This window comes from Lampetra fluviatilis, chromosome 52, assembly GCF_964198595.1.
Source record: "Lampetra fluviatilis chromosome 52, kcLamFluv1.1, whole genome shotgun sequence".
NCBI classification, from domain to species: domain Eukaryota; kingdom Metazoa; phylum Chordata; class Hyperoartia; order Petromyzontiformes; family Petromyzontidae; genus Lampetra; species Lampetra fluviatilis.
The window spans coordinates 5,418,089-5,436,028 of record NC_136326.1 but is presented as its reverse complement, the minus strand read 5'-3'; positions in this window follow the sequence as shown (position 1 = coordinate 5,436,028).

Genomic DNA, 17,940 nt, shown 5'->3' with positions numbered 1-17,940 from the left:
ATTTATACGCCCCGTCGTCAGTTCTGCGGTGTTTTTGTTTTACTTGAACGTTTAGGAGTTTAGCTGCGGCAGGGAGTGACGGGCGATTCGTTCCATCACTGCCAGCCGGTCTCGTCTCCAGATTTGTGAATGGGGGGGGGGGGGAGATTGAGGCTTTGCTTGCTTCACAGTTTTTCGCAAGCACGCGAACGCCGAATGCCCGAAGCTCAGGTCGACGTTTCGAAGAAAACAACCGTTTTCCTACTTGAAAGTGGCATGCGGAAATTGTAAAAAAAATTGTCATTACAAGCGTCGTCAATGTTTGTAAGGATGTGGATGTGTCTGTATACCAGGCATATGTACTTCCGATTAGCACGGATGACTACGTACTGTGCAAAAGAAGTTCAACATACATACAAGAGTAGTAATAGGTTACTGGCAAAGAAGGTTTCATGATGTAAAAATACATACAAGAGGTTGTGGATTCGATCCCGACCATGACGCATGTATATTTGGAGTTTGTATTTCCCTCTTCCTGTGGTCGAGTGTATTTGTATCAGAGTCCTCCGGTTTTTCAGAGCATTGGGCTGCTACAAATGTCCACGTGATAAGCCACTTCGTTGAGCTGTCATTTGTGGCCAGATCGCTTCTGAAGAACGAGCTCAACAGCACGGTGAGCTTAAATTTCGATTTAAAGCTTTCGTGACTGAATGAATCCATACTCTTTGGTTCTTTCGGTAAAGTCACGTAGAAGGGAAATAATAAAATAATAAAAATAAAACATAATAAAATAATTCTCACGACGTTTCGGCCACAACGCAAGCAGCCGTCCTCAGGTGAAGACCAGGTCTGTCGGAAAGACAGACGCTGTCTCAGACGCTGTCTCCCCGACAGACCTGAGGACGGCTGCTTGCCTTGTGGCCGAAACGTCGTGAGAATTATTTTATTATATTTTATTTGTATTATTTTATTAGCTCGGTGAGCATTGCCCTGGGCAGGGGTCGGCAAACATGCGGGTCCGGAGTCACGTGTAGTGGCTCTTTAAGGACTGCTTCATGACGTCATTTATGACGGAACCGCCGTCTCGTATTCACCACGTGCATTGCGACTCTTGAAATATTACCCTTTGGTTATTTCGGTAAAAGTCACGGAGACAGAACTATTTATAACTACGTGACTTTACCGACAGAACCAAACAGTATGGATTCCTGCAGTCACGAAAGCTTCAAATCAAGTCTTGAAATATTGTTTTTGTGGGTTTTATTGGCCGAAATCGAATTGTATTTTATTGTTATTTTAGTTGCCGAACCGTGCACGAGCAGAGGATCCTACCTCCATTTGTAGCGCGAGCCAGCAATCGCTGCAGCGATACCTCTTGGGTGAGCATTTGTGTTGTTTTATTAAACATCAGAGCAGGTTTCAACCTCTCTGAGTCTCATCAGCATGGCGAGGCCTCTTTTCAACCCATTGCCACTGTGTCCAGCGAGGCTACGGGCTGAATTCGGCCACGCACCCACGACGTTTATCTGGGCGCACGGACTGAGCTGACAAGAGCTCATCGCGTCTCGCCGAATCATAAGAAATGTCCCAAAATATGCCAGGAATTAGGCTGAGGTCAATGCAACGGGTACAGAGGGAATTGGGGGTGGGGGGGGCAGCAGAGTCGGCGTTTAATTACAGACGGGTTAGTGGGGGAGCCGCTACTAAGCGACTGAACACGTTCCTGCGGAGGGAGCTGGTAGGAACGTTGGGTTGCTCGGTCAATGGCCAGGGTCAACGGCGGCGTGGTGTATTCTTGCAAATATGGCCGACTGTGAGGGCGGGCACAAGCCGGCGTGAGTAGGTTAAACGTTGAGTTTTATAAGGGCACCACGGAGTGACCAGCCCCTCCCCACCCAGCCCCACTCCTCCCACACCCCACCCAGCCCCACCCTCCCCACCCAGCCCCTCCCCACCCTCCCCACCCAGCCCCTCCCCACCCAGACCCACCCCTCCCACACCCTACCCAGCCCCACCCTCCCCACCCAGCCCCTCCCCACCCTCCCCACCCAGCCCCTCCCCACCCTCCCCTCTCCATCCAGCCCCACCCCTCCCATTTTTGGATGCACGACGGACGGACGGACACAATAATCCCCTGTGGGCTGGTGTAACCAGGAGGTTCCTACCAGTAAAATGTTCCATACAGCACGATAGGGAATCAAACTGAAATGACAACGCCTAGACTGGTCGAGCGGCGCTTCTCATGGGGAATGCGAATGCACAGCCCAGCGATTACGCTCCCGTTCCTCTGCTGGCTCGAGGGCTTCTTACTCGAGGTAGCTTCGGAGAGCCCCTCGAGAGGGTCAATTTTTGGCCTACTCTTCCACGTTGGCCAGACATCGTGGAAGAGGTGGCAATAGCCACACTTCACCCTACCACATGTGACCTGTCAATGAGTTAACTGCTGTGTCCCGATTGACAGTACACTAGCCCCGTTCTTTAAGCTGCCGCGCCAGGAGATCGAAGTTGTGAACTCTGGATTACGAATCACTATACCACGGCAGCATCCCAGCTTAAGATGAGTTTATGTTAATGATAAGGTGAAGTCAAAAAAGTTAGAGAGAGCAGCATAATTATGACAGCGCTGTTTGTGGCTGGACGCTTGAATCGACCTAGGGGAAGCCCTAGGATTGGTTTAAATAATCGTCACCGGTGTTGGCCGTGAGCGGGAATCGAACTCGGCACCCTGCTGGGTTCCAGTGCAGCACCCTAACGAGCTGGACTCACGTTGGGCCAGCAAGACAGACACACACACACAAAGACAACGATCCCCTGTATAGCTTCAACAGACTGTAGTGCGGTTAGCGAGCACCTATGAAGGCCGGAACGGTACACGAGGGGGTGGGTGGCCAGCACCACGCCCGACCGCCTTTGTCTCCCCAGTGGCGATGTTTACACACTGCACCAGGTACTCATTTGAGGCTGAGTCGACCTAGGGGAGGCCCGGGACCGGTTCAGATAATCGTCACCGGTGTTGGCCGTGAGGGTTTATAGCGCAGCGCGCTAACCGCTCCCCACACACACGCGCACTCACAGACACACACACGCACTCACAGACACACACACCCGCACTCACAGACACACACACGCATCACACAACTCCCCCCTCGTAGTGGATTGGCTGAGCGCCCCCCCCCCCCCAACGTCCCCCCCCCCCCCTGCCCGGGTGAGTGATTCAACCCGAACTTCGCGGGTCCGCGGTTCTGAGTCGCGACGAGGTCCGGAAAACGAACGGTGACCGAGGGGAGAGCGACACGACGCGGATGGCGGGCGGGCGGGGGGGGGATGGGAATTCCACATTTACATGACGGCGTCAAGTACGTCCGTGGCGCCGCATCGCTTGAGAAAGACACGCGCACGCACGCGCGCACGTCGTCACCGTCAGCCTTCATCAATCCACTGCTGGATGAAGGGCCCATGGTGATTTGCTTGGCTCGGTGTGTCAGCTCGACAAGTGTTGAGCGGGCGCTGAGTGGAAAACGTCGAGAATCTCTGGGACAGATCACTTAGACTCGACAGAAATGAACAATGAAAGGACCGTGATTATCCCGACCTAAATGAGCATCGAGGTGGTGGCCTGAGCCAGTGGTGGACAGTCTACATTCCAATCCGTAGAACAACCACTGTTGACTTCACCGCAAAGCGGTACCGATTTTATCGACCCCCGCCACCCCCCTCCCCCTCTTAAGGATGATGGGGTGAGTCAACTCCGACCCCCCCCATCTCCGCCACAACAACCAGGATGTGAACTAGATTTGAAGTTTTCGTGACTGCAAGGATTCATACTCTTTGGTTTGTTCGGTAAAGTCACGTAGGTAAAAAAAAATCATGAATGAAATAAAATGGAATGAAAACAACTAAAATAAAATTTAATAACGTTTCAGGCGAAGAGAAGGAGGCTCCTGAAGAAGGACGCTTGTGTTGCGCCCGAAACGGCGTGATTTTATTATATTTTAGTTGTTTTCATTCCATTTGATTTCATTCCTTTAATGTTTTACCTACGTGACTTTACCGAATAAACCAAAGAGTAGGATGTGAACTCGTAACCTTCCACTCGCTCTACCGCTGAGAGAGACATCCGGCTGGGCCAAACTAAACACGCGACTGACGACTCAATGATGATGCTGCTGCTGCTCATCCTTGACTAGCCCCACTGATTTGCTCTTTCATCCGCCGTGCGAGAGACAAATATGATTTGGCTGTACAAGCTCAGCAGTTTCACTGCTGGATTCTCTTTTGTTTCTGCCTGAGCACGACCGCGTGCGTTGCGCTGAATTATTTTTTGTTTCATTTAATTTTCCCTACCCACGTGACTTTACCGAAATAACCAAAGAGTATGGATTCGTGCAGTCACCACGAAAGCTTCAAATCAAGATTGTCCAAGTGTGTTGATGAACGGTGTGGAGGGGGGGGGGGTGCATTATTTTTTTCCTCTTCTTCCGAAACAGCAATAGCCTCTACTTAAAGCTTTCGTGACTGCAGGGATTCATCTTCTTGGTTCTTTCGGTAAAGTCACGTAGAAGGGAAATAATTAAATAATAAAAATAAAACATAATAAAATATTTCTCACGACGTTTCGGCCACAACGCAAGCAGCCGTCCTCAGGTGAAGACTTGAGCGAGACCAGGTCTGTCGGCGAGACGCTGTCTCCCCGACAGACCTGGTCTTCACCTGAGTACGGCTGCTTGCGTTGTGGCCGAAACGTCGTGAGAAATATTTTATTATGTTTTATTTGTATTATTTTATTATTTCCCCTCTACGTGACTTACCGAAAGAACCAAGAAGAGCAATAGCCTCGTCGTTACCGCTGCCCAGTAAACAGCCCTAGAGAGGGGGGGGGGCGAGAGCGAGGGGGGGGGGCATGTGCCTAAGCTGTGGGGGGGAGGGGGGGGGCTCAGCTCTAGCACCGCTCCACATTCCTTCCAGTGGAAATAATATCGCTGGCACCGGACTCAGCAGCTGAGCGCAATGCTGCGCCGCACTCCAAGATGTGTGACTTCAAAGTGCTGCTGCTGCTGCGGCGTGGATGGGAAACAGATGGGCGGCTGACACGCACATGCCTGTAAGTGTGTGTGTGTGTGCTTGTGTGGGGGGGGGGTTCGTGTGTGTGTGTATAGGGGTGTGTGTGTGCCGACCTTCGTAGGTGCTCGCTACCAGAACTTGCCCCAACAGTATGTTCAGGTTATACGGGGGGTCTTTGTACATGTGTGTGGGGGGGGGTGTAGCGGTTAGCGCGCTGCGCTACGAACTCGGCGAACCCGAGTTCGATTTCGCTCGTTGTGTTACCAGTGACGATTATCTGGACCGGTCCTGGGCTACCTGGTGCGGTGTGTAAAAACATCACCACTGGGGAGACAAAGGCGGCCGGGCATGGTGTTGGCCACCCACCCCCTCGTGTGCCGTGACGGCCTTCATAGGTGCTTGCTAACAGCACTTGCCCCAACAGCCCGTTAGGGCTATACTGGGGGATCTTTGTCTTCGTATGTGTGTCTATTTATTTCAAACCGACTCGTGGGGAAAGTGCTGTTCAGCAAGCGCCTAGGAATGCCGGAACAGTGCACGAGAGGAGCTTCGTGTGGCCAGGCCGACACCTGACCGCGTGCGTCTCTCAGCTTTGCCGTCCCACCGAGTACTCGCTCAAGGAAAAGTGACATAAGAGAGAGAGAGGCGGCAGGCAGAGGTTCAGCCACGGTGGCGAGAAGTTAACTACCTCGAACAGGAGGTTGTGGGTTCGATCCCGATGCCTGACGCCTGCTGTGTATTTGGAGTTTGCGTGGTCTCTCTCTCTCTCCCCGTGGTCGCGTGGATTTTTTTCAGGGCTGCTACGGTTTTTTTTTTGTATCTCCACGTTTAGAATCTACGTGCGAATTTGGCTGCCGCTACACATTTCCACGTAACACGCCACTTCGTTGAACAATCATCTGTGGTCAGGTCGTTTTCTGAAAAAAGGGGCGTTATAGCTCAGCGAGGCCTTATCTGGTAAAAAAAGAAATGTTCGCTATATATCACTTTGATTTGAAGCTTTCGTGACTGCAGGAATCCATACTCTTTGGTTCTTTATAAATAAAATAAAATTAAAATATTTGGAGCTTGCATTTCTCTCTCCCCGTGGTCGCGTGGATTTTTATTTATGTATTTTATACCTACGTGACTTTACCGAAAGAACCATCGACTATATATACATATCCCACTTGTTACTGGTGTTTGCACGTGGCCTGGAGTTGAAGCAAGGGGATGATGTGACGACCACTCGCCATCTAAACCACGGCTCCACCCGATCAATGGGGCGGTCACTGTGAGTCATCGCCTCTTCGTGCACCCGAGCCTTTATGGGGGTTGGGGCGCGGTGGGTCATTCTTTGGTTCTTTTCGGTTAAGTCACGTCTAAAAGTAAAATAAAATAATAAATAACATATTACGACGTTTCGATTGCAACACAAGCAATCATCATCAGGCATAAAAGAAACAGCAACAAAAAATCTAACTAGAAAACTCTAGACAGACATACAAGCAGACAGACATCACGACGGCACACAGAGAGAGGACACAAATCGGAAAACTATAGACAGACATACAAGCAGACAGACATCACGACGGCACACAGAGAGAGGACACAAATCGGCACAAAGAGAGGGGTCGTTTCTGTGACGGTCCTTAAATATAGAGAGGGGGGGCGGGGACGGAGAGAGGGAGGGGGCAGAGAGAATTAGCACATCAATGAGTGTACGGTAACGTAGTGTACGGCAACGTACTGCTGTGGAACGGGCACGCAAGATTGAAAACTAGGAGGCACACGAAAAATAAATAACGCGTGTGCTATGTGCTCGCGAGTAGCACTTGCCCCACAAAAGTATGTTAAGGCTACATGGGGAATCTTTGTCTTTGTGCGCGTGATGGCACACGCCCGGCGAACCGAGTTCGATTTCCACTCACGGCCAACACCAGCGACGATTGTCTGAACCGGTCCTGGTTGTTCTCGCTGGGTCAACTCAGCATTGAATCAGTACCTGGTGCGGTGTGTCAACATCAGGATTTGGAAGACAAAGGCGGCCGCGCGTGGTGCTGGCCACCCACCCCTTCGTGTCCCGTTTACTGTCTTCATTGGTGCTCACTAACAGCACTTGCCTCAAAAACATCGGTTGAGGCTATCCGAGGGTTCTTTCTCTCTTTTTTGTTACCGCACATGTGCGTGCGTGTGATTGCGTGGCTATGTGTGTGTGTGTGTGTTTAGACGTGTGTGTGTGGGTCTGTGGGATTGCGTGGCGTTTATGAATGGATGAGCAGATGAACACATTCGTACGTGCTAGTTTCGTGGCCATGCTTCTGTGCTGAAATTTGTAGCCATTCACTCTGATAAAAACTGCTGCAGGGCAACAGCTGACACATCCACAATAATTAAGTCGATAATAATGATAATAATAATGGCAATGCTTTATTCCGTAACACATGTCAGTGCTTACGAATTATTTTAAGTGAAAATATTTCCGAGAGCTGACTCCCACTTGTAGAAAAAAGGGAATGTTTTATACCAATGCCAATACCTGCCATACGCCATTAAATGTCGTTGACGTCATCACAGCGCTTGTGCCAGGCTAGGTCCACCTTGAGGCCACGTGAAGTGTGGAAGGCTCGCTGACAGGAGGTCACGGGACAGGGCCAGCTGCCATAGGTTGAGTGACAGACGACTGACAGATGTGTTCCTTACTGTGCCAACCTGCTGCGTTTTTGCCGCCCTGAGCTCCGCTCGTTGTTGTGAGTGTCGCTCTGTTGTTCTTTTCTCCACTCCATTGTTGTTGGAGAGCGACTGCCTCCAACTGCCCAGCAGCGTCCTTCACGAGCCTCCTCAACAGAGGCCGATATTGACAACTGCCGGTACTAGTCATCGGCAAGTCCACTCGGCACGACATTGTCCCGTACCACATCAGCAGACCCATCTTTCCTCCAGCCCGTGCCACACCCTTTGTACCCCCCTCTATCCGGCCAAACAGAAGCTGCTTGGGCATGCTGTTGCTGGGCATGCGCGCGACACCATCCAGCCAACGCAGTCCCTGGTTGCACGCACTCACAAAGACAAAGACCACTCGAGTAGCCTTAACAGACTGTAGGGGCAAGTGCTGTTAGCGGGCACCTATTAAAGGCCGGCACGGCACATCGAGGGGATGGGTGGCCAACACCACGCCCTCATTTGAGGCTGAGTCGACCTAGGGGAGGCCCAGGACTGGTTCAGATATTCGTCACTGGTGTTGGCCGTGAGCAGGAATCGAACCCGGATCGCCAGGTTCGTAGCGCAGCGTAGCACTAACCGCCACACTATCGTTCCCCATATGCAAGCTTCAAACACCCACTAACTCCTCACACAAATTCAGTCGCACCACGGGGTATTTTTCATTGCATCGTGAAATTAATGTTCCTGACATTCCTGCTAAATTAGAAGATAAATGGCATATTCTCTCAATTTCCATTGTCAGCTTGCCATGGGCAAAAACTCAGTGTAAGGCAGGTTATTGAATTAAAAGGCGTTATGGTTCCGTTCCCGAAATAAATAACAGACATCATAAGGTGCAACAAGCGAGCAGATTCCCACGAATTTCCTGCCAAATACTGGGAAAGAGAAGCGGCCTTTTTAAAACAGTTCGCACATACCTGGCGTGAAAGCACAGATAAGACAACATGCCTCCATAATACATCTATCTATCTATCTGTCTTTCCACATTTAAAAAAAAATGTAAAGCATCCTTTACACAACCCATTGGGCCTACGGCCTTGTGAGAGTGAATAAATTCAGCAGCATTGATTCAGTGCTGCTGGACACGAAATATATATTAGACTTATTGCGTGCTCATTTGTGTTATCTATGATGTTATTGTTTTAATCGTGCAGTCCAACGACCCGAAATGTTATTTTGCGGTATGAAAAAGTGAATTCATCCAGAGCCCTTGCACACTTCACCAAACAACACAGTAGCATTTGTAATGATAGTGGACACTCTCCTGCCAATGAGACAGAGACATACAACAACAACAAAAATAACAACCAGTCGGAATATTCGCGTTTGTTTGAACAGATGCTGCTGGAGCACACTCGTCTGGCGGTGGGCGTGTTGCCTCGGGGGTTCATAGCACTAAGCCACCACCACAAGTTCAAGTTCATTTATTAGGTATAGCCCTGTGAGCCATTCGGCTCTTGAATCGGGTGCAACCGCAACAAACAAAAACAAAAACATGAACAAAACAAAATCTTAAAGTGAACATGTGACTGAGTGCAAACAGAAAATAAAGACAGCAAAATATTGCAGAAAAAAACACCGTACACCAGATGAGAGCCTGCGTTCCAATTGGCGACGTGTTCTCTGAATTAAATATCCATAATAAATGTATTGAGAACAAAATACAATTTTTTTTAAATGTCTTACACGACAGTTGCTGAGCACAGGGCTCAAATGAGCACGACGCCAAGGGGGCAGCAACAAACAGCACGATGAAAGTTTCGTTGAATAACAGCGCAACGTGTTTCTTGAAACCAGTGAAGTTATCTTCTTGGTTCTATCGGTAAAGTCACGTAGAAGGGAGGTAAATAAATAAATAAACCATAATAAACTAATTCTCACGACGTTTCGGCCACAACGCAAGCAGCCGTCCTCAGGTGAAGAACAGGTCTGTCTTTTCGTCTGTCTTTACGACAGACCTGTTCTTCACCTGAAGACGGCTGCTTGCGTTGTGGCCGAAACGTCGTGAGAATTATTTTATTATGTTTATTTGTTATTTTTTTACTTCCCTTCTACGTGACTTTACCGAAAGAACCAAGAAGATGAATCCCTGCAGTCGCGAAAGCTTTAAATCAGTGAAGTTATTTTAAAAGGCAAGGAAAAGAGACCGGAGACGATGGGGCCCGGCATGCCAAGGGGCCAGCAACAAACAGCACGAGCAAAGTTGCGATGGATAAGAGTGCAAGGCGATTCTTGACTCGAGCGACGTTATTATATAAGCTCAGGCAAAGAGACGATGGGAGAGAATTCCAAAGTTGGAGCAGTGCGAGCGAAGAAGCGAGTGAAGCGAGTGGGTGATTGAGTTGGTGGGTGAGCGTGTGAGCGTGATGTTATGACCTGCATTTTGGTGGTGGTGGTGGTGGTTGTTGTTGAACACAGTGTGCATGAAATGACGCAGTCCGTTTGACACAAGTCAGGAGGTGCATTTGGCTGCTATAGATTTCCGCACAACGATTGGCCACTTCGTTGAGCTATCATTCGTGGCCAGATCGCTGCTGAAAAAGAGCGATCTCGCTCAGTTGGACTTGCCTGGTAAAATAAAAAAAAATGTTTATCGTTTCATAGTTTATAGGAATCTAGGAGTGAGAATTTCACAGGGACAGTAACCAATCGCAATAGAAGAGTGATCATGAGCCGATTGATCGCAGTGCTTCTGTGAGTGCCACGGTGGCGAAATGGTAACTACCTCGCCAAACATACACGAGGTCGTGGGTTCCATCCCGACCATGGCGCCTGCTGTGATATTTGGAGTTTGCGTGTTCTCTCTCTCTGCGTGTTCTCTCTCTTTTTTTTTTGCTTACCATGATATTTATTTGAAGTGCATGTCTTTCAATGTCTGTCACGTATAACACATTTAGCCAAGTGATAAAATATTACACTGCAGATTTGAATTTGGATGAGCAATGCCGTCTCAAAACAATGTAATTAAACCGCCTTTACTGCACATTTAACAGTGGTAACATAAAATCCAACAATGCAATTCCCATTCCATTTCACAGTCTGTTGTGCAGATGGTAATTAGAAACAGCATTAAGGTCAAATAAACATTATTCAACTTTAAATTAAAATGTATAGACCAAAATAAATGGGAAAATAAGCTCACAGGGAGTAAAATTGTATTTGCTCAATGAATCTCCCGATATGACTTTCAGATATTGGCACATTTGAGCATGAATGTATTATCACTGTGCATTGTGTGGCAAAACCTATGCAGCAGGCTCAGAGCCCTGCAGGAAAGCAGCAAAACGTGCTTGTTAGCTATAATATTGTCTCTGGGTAAAGCCTGTCTGGTTGAATTGTTGACCTCCTTGTTGGAAGAACTGTTCGAATTGGCCACCACCAGTGCTGTTTGTCGCTCCACGTCCCCAACCTCCACCTCTGCCTCCGCGCCCTCCACGCCCTCCACGAGCTGCGGCGTCGACGTGCGGAGCTCCTCCACCAGCAGGTACGTACCCACCTCCACCCTGGGAACCATAGCCTGCTCCACCTCTTCCTCCACCCTGGGTACCATAGGCTGCTGCTCCCCCTCTGCCCTGGCCTGTGTATCCACTTCCTCCTCCACTGCCCCCCTGGCTTGTGTAGCCTGCTGCTCCATCCCCACCCTGGTTTGTGTAGCCTCCACCACCACCTCCTCTGCTATGGCCTGTATAGCCACTTCCTCGCTGCGTGTTCTCTCTCTGCGTGTTCTCTCTCTGCGTGTTCTCCCTGTGGTCGCGTGGATTTTTCTCCGGTTTCTCCTGTTTTACCCTCCACATTTAGAAATATGATAAGCCACATCGTTAAGCTATAAATTGTGTCCAGGCCTCATTGTGAATACAATCTATATAACTCAGTGGGCTTTACCTGGTAAAATAAAAATGAGTTGAGTTTTAGAGTGCAAGATCATGAATTAGCCTGACTGAATTACATTGGGCATCTGTGAAAAACAGCCTCGTAGCTCATCGGATTTCTCCAGTATATAAATATATAATCTGATTCTGACATTGACTTCTATAGAGTGCAGCGAATGTAATAAATGGGCGCCTCCGATGTGTCAGACATGACGACGAAACAAAAGTTCGTGTAACACAAGTAAGCAAAGTAATCCGACGACGTTGCATTGAAGCGACCGAACAAAGGACTGAGTTTAACACGTGTGAGGCTTTCGCGACCAATATTTTTCATAATCAACGTTTTTGGGTTTAGATCGCGTTATTTATAAGTGTGTCGTAACCCTCCACCACCCGACACGGCCAATCAGTAAAAAAGTGTCACGTTGACAAAAGACAAATAGTTCACTGCTTTAGCCCACCGGTGTGTTGAAGCGTGAAACCACAACATTTACAACACACCGGTGGGCTAAAGCAGTGAACTATTTGTATTTTGTCAACGTGACACTTTTTTGCTGATTGGTCGTGTCGGGTGTTGGAGGGTTACGACACATTTATAAATAACGCGATCTAAACCCAAAAACGTTGATTATGAAAGGACTGAGTGACGTTGCGTCTGGAATCAGCGCGTATCGAAATGAGACTCGGAGCGTGGCCTCGCCCACGTGCGGGAAGAGACGGAGGAACGTACACACATTTATGAAGCGCGGGGGATAAATGTGCTTGGCACAATGATGATGAGGACATACCAGGGATCTCTTGTTCACATTCTGATCTCATTAGACGAAGAGGATGCCAAGTCTGCAGAGAGATAGATTTACCGACTCACCCCCCCCCCCAACATTTCTCATTTTTACGTCCTCCGTGATTAAGAGCGCAGGCACCATATGAACAATGAATAGATATCCATTAGCCTGTATGGACATGTGTGTGTATGTGTCTTTGTGTGTATGTGTCTTTGTTTGTGTGGTTGTGTGGCGGTTAGCGCTACGCTGCGCTACGAACCCGGCGGCCCGAGTTCGATTCCTGCTCACGGCCAACACCAGTGACGATTATCTGAACCGGTCCTGCCCCCCCCTAGGTCGACTCAGCCTTAAAATAGCACCTGGTAGTGGTGCGTACACATCGCCACGAGGGAGACAAAGGCGGCCGGGCGTGGTTGCTGGCCACCCACCCCCTCGATGTGCCGTGCCGGCCTTCATAGGTGCTCGCTAACAGCACTTGCCCCAACAGTCCGTTAAGGCTACACGGGGGATCTTTGTATCTGTGGGTGTGTGTCCCCCTGGTGTTGCTTGATAGAAAAGTGCACCTAGCCTGGCACAGGCGCCGTGTTGACGTCGCCATCACTTAGTGGCGAATGGCGGGTATTGGTGTGTGTGTGTAGATCTGGACACATTTCCATCGGTGAGATCCTCCGGCAGGCAAGGCTGGGTTGGCTGCTGGGTCATGTAGCCCGCATGCCCAAGCAGCTTCTGTTTGGCCGCATAGAGGGGACTAAACGGGCACGACACGTGCTGGAGAAGAGATGGAGTGATGTGGTTACAGGAGAATGTGGAGCTGAGTGGACTTGCCGAAAACTGGTACCAGCGGTGTCAAGATCGGCCTCTGCGGAGGAGGCTCGTGAAGGACGCTACTGGGCAGTTGGAGGCAGTCGCCCTCCAACAACAACGGAGGGCAGAGGAGCGATGCTCACAACAACGAGCGGAGCGCCGGGTGGATAAAATGCAGCAAGTTGGCACAGTAGGGGGTACAGCTGGTGCATCTACTGGTCATCTCAATCAGTCAACCCATGGCACCTGGGTCTGTCCCGAGACCTGTCAGAGAGCCTTCAACACATCACGTGGCCTCAAAGTGCACCTGGCCTGGCACAGGCGCGGTAGTGACGTCACCGTCACTTAGTGGCGAATGGCAGGAATTGGTGTAGGTTGACTCAGCTTCAAATGAGTACCTGGTGCGGTGGGTAAAACATCGCCACTAGGGAGACAAAGGCGGCCGGACGTAGTGCTGCTGGTCACCCACCCCTCGTGCGCCGTGTCGGCCTTCATAGGTGCTCGCTAACAGCACTTGCCCCCAACAATCTGTTAGGGGCTATACGGGGGATCTTTATCTTTGCTGTACGTGTGTGTGTGTGGGGAGCGGTAGTGTAGCGGTTGGCGCACTGCGCTACCAACCCGGCTACACGGGTTAGATTCCTGCTCACGGCCAACACCAGTGATGATTTTCTCAACCGGTTCTCGGGCCGCCCCTAGGTCGACTCAGCCTCAATTGAGGACCTAGTGCGGTGTGTAAACATTGCCACTAGAGAGACGAAGGTGGCCGGGCGTGGTGCTGGCCACCCACCCTCTCATGTACCGTGTCGGCCTTCATAGATGCTACTTGCTAATAGCACTTCCTCCACCTGTCTGTTAAAGGCTATACGGTGGATCTTCGTATTTGTGGGGAGCGGTAGTGCAGCGGTTAGCGCGCTGTGCTAACACCAGCGGCGATCATCTGAACCGGTCCTGGGCATCCCCTAGGTTGACTTAGCCTCAAATGGACGACGGCTGTGTAATCATCGCCACGAGGGAGTCAAAGACGACCGGGCGTGGTGCTGGCCACCCACCCTCTCGTGTGCCGTGTAGGCTTTCATAGGCGCTACCTGCCAGCAGCACTTGCCCCAAACAGGCTGAATGCTAAACTTTTTTACGACCAATGGCAGTTGTTTTGGTTCGTGGCAGATGCTTTGGTTAGGCCACAACAAAAATTGGTGTCGTTAACACCCTCCACCACCCGACGCAGCCAATGATTATTGTTTCAGTCCACTCACCGGTGAGCACCTTGAAGAGCAATCGTCACAACCACGTTAGACACGGGCAGCGTCCCTGTTAATTACTTTAATTACCAGCAAGTTCAGTTAGCACAGGCCCCCCCACCCTGATCCCCCCCAGCCCTCCGATCCCCTCCCCCGCTTTCCCCCGGTCCCCCCTCGGTCCCCCTCCACCCCGGTCCCCCCACCCCGCCCCCCCCCCCCCATCCTCGCCCCCCCTGCCCCCCAATGTGCTCTCCTTCCTTCCTTTCTCACTCTGTTTTTTCCTTCTCTCGTTGGCCTCCTTCCTCTCGCTCATCTCTCTCTCATCTCTCTCATCTTTCCCTCTTTTTTATTATTATTATTATTTTACGATCAGTGAAAAGAAGAAGATGTTCGGGGTAGTCGGCACTTTGCTTCATTCATCATTTCGTATTTTTTTTTCTTTGCTTTATGTAACCCCCCCTCTCGCTCACTCTCTCGCTCTCTCTCGTTCTGCACGCAGCCCTTCTCGCAGTCCAACGGCCTCCGACGGGTAGCTCATAACTGCATGCAGAGCTCTCCGTCATCTGCCACCGAGCACACGGCCTCCTCCATCGCCCACTGCTCCTTGAAGGCCGGCACGGCGTGGGTCATCCGCGCATGGCGTAACTCCAGCCCACACACCCTGGCTCCGACCAGAGCGCGGAAGATGCCCAGGCTGCTGGCCGGACGTTTCCCCTCCAGGGCCACCTTCCTCGCCCTGTATATGGCGAGCTTGGCGTAGCCGACGAGCACGTTGACCAGCCCCTGAAGATGTTGGGGTCCGTCGCCCTTTGGGTATCCAAAGATGAGGACCGTCGGGGAGAAGTGGAGGCTGAACCTTAGGCAGATGTTTCTCAGGACCTTGAACAACAAGTCCAGGCCCTTGCACTCCACGTATTGGTGCGCCACCGTCTCCACTTTACCGCAGGACCGGCACTCCGAGGACGTGTCGGTGAAGCTCGCCAGGGAGGCGTTGGTGGTGACGGTGCCGTGGGCGATGCTCCAGCTGAGGTCGCCGATGCGGTTGTACGTCGGGCTGGAGTAGAGTTGCCTCCAGCGAGGCCTCTCCGGAGAGATGCAGGGCAGGGCTCTCCTCCAGGCATGGTCGTTGTGGCTCCTCAGGGCGTCCTGTTGGTGAAACCGGACCATGTAGGAGTAGAGCACCTTCCTCTTTACATTTACGAAGGCCACCTCCGGTGGCAGTAGTAGCAGTAGTAGTAGATTATGGACTCAGACTATTGTCCTATCATCTTATAGAGTCCCTGTCACATAATAATATGCTACACAGTGGCAGTGGGGGTCACAAAATGCCGATCTATTACTAGTAAACCCCAATGATCTGATCGAAATTAGGGATTTCGATTGGATCATTGGGGGGGGGGGGCACGTGCCACCCCACCCCCACTGGCTCCTCCTCCTCCTCACTCGCACGAGGACACCAGGCCAGATGCCACTGCTGGCCGCGCTGCGGTCACAATCGATGACGGGACATCGCGATCCGCCCCGAGCGTGAGCAGCCACCGTCACCCTCCACGGCTCGCCGAGGACAGCCGCCGAGGGCGACTCCCGCGGGGGGAGCAACAAAGAAGAACAAACACTGCGACGTGTCACCATGACGAGCACGCGACTCTCTCTCTCGCCTCCTCCTCCTCCTCCTTCTCTTCCTCCTCCTCCTTCTCCTCCTCCTATTCCTTCTCCTCCTCTTCCTTCTCCTCTTCCTTCTCTTCCTCCACTTCCTCCTCCTCGTCGTCGTCTGCACTCGGTGCGGCGCGCGAGCGTGGATCTTCACGAAGGTGCCCGTCGTCTCGGCACTATGGCGACACGTGACTCTCACGTTGCAGGGTTCACCCCCCACCCCCCTCGCTCTGTGCGGTTACGAGTGAGCCGCAGTAGTAGTAGCAGCAGTAGTAGTAGCAGCAGTAGTAGTAGCAGCAGTAGTAGAAGATGCGTTCCAAGAAGACACAAATATGGGACGCGCACAGCGAGACGGCACGAGGAGATGGCTGCCTGCCGAGTAGCGCACTCACTGCACACACAGTACACACACAGTACACATACAGTACACACACAGTACACACAGTACACATACAGTATACACACAGTACACATACAGTACACATACAGTATACACACAGTACACACACAGTACACATACAGTATACACACAGTACACACACACTACACGCAATACACACAGTACACGCAGTACACACACACGGTACACACACAGTACACATACAGTATACACACAGCACACATACAGTACACATACAGTACACACAGTACACACACGGTACATACACAGTACACACGGTACACACACGGTACACACACACAGAACAGACAGTACACACACCGTGAATACACACGGTACACACATACAGTACACAGAGTACACACACATTTATTTAACACCAACACACGGGGTAACTGCCCCGTCACAGAAAAACAACAACCTATGGTGGTGTACCACTACGCCCACCTTCCAGAATCCTCGAGCAGGATCTCGACCACGACAACGTGACCACCCCCAGCCCCCACTTGAGGCCGCTGTAGAGACTTAAGCGGTCACGTGTCCTCTGGGGTCAACCAGAGTGCCACGGACCCTTAGTAACCTCATTTGCATGGCCACGCCCACCTTCCAGAATCCTCGAGCAGGATCTCGACTACGACCACGTGACCACCCCCAGCCCTCACTTGGGGCGCCTGTGAAGACTTAACCAGTCACGTGTCCTCTGGGGTCAACCAGAGTGCCACGGACCCTTAGTAACCCCATTTTCATGGCCACGCCCACCTTCCAGAATCCTCGAGCAGGATCTCGACCCCGACCACGTGACCACCCCCAGCCCTCACTTGGGGCCGCTGTGGAGACTTAAGCGGTCACGTGTCCTCTGGGGTCAACCAGAGTGCCACGGACCCTTAGTAACCTCATTTGCATGGCCACGCCCACCTTCCAGAATCCTCGAGCAGGATCTCGACTACGACCACGTGACCACCCCCAGCCCTCACTTGGGGCGCCTGTGAAGACTTAACCGGTCACGTGTCCTCTGGGGTCAACCAGAGTGCCACGGACCCTTAGTAACCCCATTTTCATGGCCACGCCCACCTTCCAGAATCCTCGAGCAGGATCTCGACCCCGACCACGTGACCACCCCCAGCCCCCACTTGGGGCCGCTGTGGAGACTTAAGCGGTCACGTGTCCTCTGGGGTCAACTAGAGTGCCACGGACCCTTAGTAACCTCATTTGCATGGCAACGCCCACCTTCCAGAATCCTCGAGCAGGATCTCGACTACGACCACGTGACCACCCCCAGCCCTCACTTGGGGCGCCTCTGAAGACTTAACCGGTCATGTGTCCTCTGGGGTCAACCAGAGTGCCACGGACCCTTAGTAACCCCATTTTCATGGCCACGCCCACCTTCCAGAATCCTCGAGCAGGATCTCGACCCCGACCACGTGACCACCCCCAGCCCCCACTTG